The sequence below is a fragment of the Phragmites australis genome, chromosome 2, assembly GCF_958298935.1.
Source record: "Phragmites australis chromosome 2, lpPhrAust1.1, whole genome shotgun sequence".
Lineage (NCBI taxonomy): Eukaryota > Viridiplantae > Streptophyta > Magnoliopsida > Poales > Poaceae > Phragmites > Phragmites australis.
In genome coordinates this window covers 30059948-30064211 of record NC_084922.1, presented here as the reverse complement: position 1 = coordinate 30064211, position 4264 = coordinate 30059948, and positions in this window count along the sequence as shown.

The following is a 4264-nucleotide window of genomic DNA, read 5'->3' as shown; positions in this document are numbered from 1 at the left end:
CCTAATGGAATCAGTCCCCAAAGATTGTAATCCTGCCTTAAGCTAATCAAGCTCATTTGATTACGTAACAAGTAATCAAGCGCTACGTGAAAAAAGTTCAAAGTAATGGATTATAATTGTTAGAGGTGACAGGTTTCGTATTCATCATCTCGAACACATCACTGATAACCTGTTATAAGTAACGGGTAAGGACCTGTCACCAATAACTTTATTGGTGACGGGTCAAAACTTAATCCGTCACTTATTACAAGTCATAAACGACGAGCCACAGTTATGATCCATCACTTATAACTGATGAACGGTTTTTGTGTTTTTTATATAAAAAAGTCAAAAAAAAATATATTTTTCACCAGAGCCCACCCAACTCAGAGCTATCACAACTTGCCACGTGTCCCTTGCTATTTTTCAAGCTTTTTTCATAATATGTGCAACTCAGAGCCATCACCACTCGCCACGTGTCCTTTGCTATTTTTCAAGTTATTTTTATAATGTGCATATGTAGCGAAAATGGTTCTATTAGACCATAATTTTGATTTTGGTGATTAATGACAACATAGTCAATGAGACTAACATGTTTGTCAAGAATATATGTTAGTAGGTCTCATAGATGTAATACATGAAGAAGCCACTACAGCCGGGATAAAGTTGGACTGAATTGGAGAAGTCCCAGGAAGATTTGTCTCATCGGATGATACGGTACTCTGGGTGTTGAACTCATCGGAACTTTGATTGCTTATCAAGATAGAAAGAGGATAAGTTCACCGGATGCTCCAATGTATAAGTTGATAAAATCATTGGATAAATTCTTGGGTGTTACGTGGCCAAAATTTTTAGAAATGTTACACCGAATGGTCTGGTGTTAGTGTTGAAAGTGCACTGGATTAATCTCAGCAGAGGTGGAATTGCCTAGGAAATAGTGAAGTTTAACTCACCGGATTATCCGATGATGCAATGATGACTGCACCAGACTAATTATTCCAGAGGCGATTCCAAGGTAAGAACTTTGAAGCTCAGTTCACCGGATGGTGAGACCTTGCCTTAGTGGCTTAATGGCTCATCCGAGTAGAGGCCTTGTCTTTGTGACTTGGTGACTCAATAGGTGTGACCGGGTGCCGACCGATAGCATATCCTTAGTGGAGCTCTAATGTGAACTAGACGTAGCATTCATGCCATCAATACAACGGGAAAAAGTTCTTATGCCGAGTTAGCTCTCTCTAACTTATTTACGTTTACGTATTTACATTCTTGCAATTTACCGTTTTAGATAGGTTACAAGTACTTTGATCAATAGAGTAGACACACTAGATAAATCTAGATCATATTTAGATAGAAATTGATATGGGTTTATCTTATATTATTTTTTTAGCTGAAATAGTTCTAATTCCTTCAGCTAAAATAAATTTAGATCCTAATTCACCCTTCCTCTCTTAAGACATCACTGATCCCTTCAGTGTACCGTGAGAATCGAACTCACGACCTACCCTTGCGCACATCTCCGCCTTACCACTTCACTCTCACTTATGTTCTCAAGGGAGCAAAATATTTTATCCTTTTAACATTTTTGCTGAAGGTCATAACTAACGGGTATGGTCTATCACTTTTGACTTATAATAAGTAATGGGTCACAGTTATGACCTGTCACGTTTGAGCTTTTTATAATACACACAAACTAGTTGATCTAGAGTGTCTTCGGTTAAACGGACATAACTGTTGCATACGGACTCCGATTTTGACGTTTTTTTATTCTACGGACATCTATAGAAAAAGTTGCATCTGTTTCCCACCGACTTTGTCAGGTTTGGCAAATATTTCGAGGCTAAAAACGGCTTGGAAAATTGAGTTCTCACTTCCAAAGTTTCTACACTATTTTTAGAATACGTGTTTGTGTCTATAGCTATCATCCCTTACATCAAACTTTATAGAAATATACAATGAATCTTATTCTAGTGTTTGTAAGGTGAGAAAAAATAAGAGGAAAAAAAATAAAAATAAAAAAAATTGTGAATACACTACTATAAATCAAATTGCTTTAGAAAAATGATATTGACTTTTACCATTTTACTACACATTTTATGGTTTACAAATCAATGCAAATTTTACTATTGGATACAGGAAATTATATATTTATTATTTTTAATTAATACTAGCTAGATTTATAATTGATATATTATGAAGGATATATTAGATATGTCACAAGTATAAAAAAATGAAGAGTTGATAGGCTAATACATCTAATATTGCATCAAGTTGATTAATTAATACATCTAATGATTAACTAGTTAAGATTCCTTCATCTGTTCTCATGGGTCAAAACTTGTCATTAGTTACAGATCAAAACTTGACCCATCACTAATGACTCTATTGGATTATCCGTCACTGATAAGTTAGTCATTAGTGACGGGTCACAAATTGACCCGTCACTTATGACTAACCTAGGATGACCAGTCACTGATGATGTCGGTGTATTCAGAACCAGGGGTCCCTAAGTCCCGAGGCCAGGCCGGCCATCCACCACATGTCACCACCCTGCAAGGTAAGAAGAAGCTAAGTCCCGGGAGAAGGTGCTCGGGGCCGCCGCCTCTGGTTCCCGAGCACCCTAGTTCCCCGATGATCCGCAGAGCCCAAATACCAAGAAGGAAGTGCTCGGGAGAGAGTGCTCGGGGCTGCACGTGGCAGCCCCCGAGGACTCGGTGCCCCGAAGGCCCCACCGAAGTGCTCGGGAGAGAGTGCTTGGGGCTGCACGTGGCAGCCCCCGAGGACTCGGTGCCCCGAAGGCCCCACCGAAGTGCTCGGGAGAGAGTGCTCGGGGCTGCACGTGGCAGCCCCCGAGGACTCGGTGCCCCGAAGGTCCCACCGAAGTGCTCGGGAGAGAGTGCTCGGGGCTACACGTGGCAGCACCCGAGGACTCGGTGCCCCGAAGGTCCCACCGAAGTGCTCGGGAGAGAGTGCTCGGGGCTGCACGTGGCAGCCCCCGAGGACTCGGTGCCCCGAAGGTCCCACCGAAGTGCTCGGGAGAGAGTGCTCGGGGCTGCACGTGGCAGCCCCCGAGGACTCGTTTCCCCGAAGGTCTCACTCAAGTACTCGGGGGAGAGTGCTCGAGGCTGCACGTGGCAGCCCCCGAGGACTCCGTTCCCCGAAGGTTCGCGCAAGATCATTCAACGACCCGAAGGGTCCCGTCGTCAGGGTGTCATCCAGTCAAAGGCCCAATGCCGCATTTAATAGGCACGCGCGGTCTGACATCCTGACATTCTCAGCTGCCCACGCCCCAGTGTCATGGCAGGGGGGCGTGGGTCCATTAAATGCACGGGTCCCGTCCCGTTTCATCCAGGTGCCTCGGGATAACGTTGCCAGAATCGAAGCGCTCCGCTTGCCACCCTGCCCTGGCAGAAGAACAAGACAGGGTGGGCGCACCGGGCACCTCTGAGGCTGCCCGGTGGGCCCCCTTTATGGCGCCCGAGGGCTTCCACAGTGGCGGGTGGTCGGATGCGCGCCGCATTTCTCCACCGCCCCTGTCACTTCGCCAAGACGAAATGATTGCGCCTTTCTCCGTGGCACCTTGGCATTCGCATCCCCTCTTTCCCATTCAGGATATGTTGAGGTCGGCGCGCCTATAAAAGGAAAGGATGGAGAACACGTAAAAGAGGACCCCCCCGACGAACAAGACCGAAGAAACCGAAAGTGTGTGAAGAAGAGGACGCAGACGCTCGAACCAGCTCAAGCCAAGCTAGAACACGAGAGCCTCAAGCTCTTTGTAAACGGCTCTCCCCTTAGAACCAGATACATCCTTGAAGAATTCCCTCCAAGGATAAATATAGCGCTCACACAGGAGTAGGGTGTTACGCCTCCGTGCGGCCCGAACCTATCTAAACCCCGGTGCACCCATCTTTTCCTCGCATTAGGGCAATCATCTCCCGCCAGCCATCGCATTTGTTTCCGTTCCCGCTTATTTCCCAAACAAGCTTTTCCAGGATCATCCCCCCGGTCGAATCTCTAAAAAGGGGTCTCTCGGGATCCCTGCGACAGGAGTTCACCCTCCGACAGCTGGCGCACCAGGTAGGGGGGAGTATCCCTGGATTGTTTGTTTTCACTTTTTTTTCCCAGGAAAAGATGGCCGGCGGGCACCGTCTCCAGCGTTCTGGCTCCACTTCCAGTGACGGAGCGTTGCCCGACGACCGAGAGAGCCCCGTCGCTGCTGCGTACCAGCGGCAGCCGCCATCCACGTGCGCGGTTTTTCCCGCGCAAGGGGATCAAGGCGCTAGGCCCA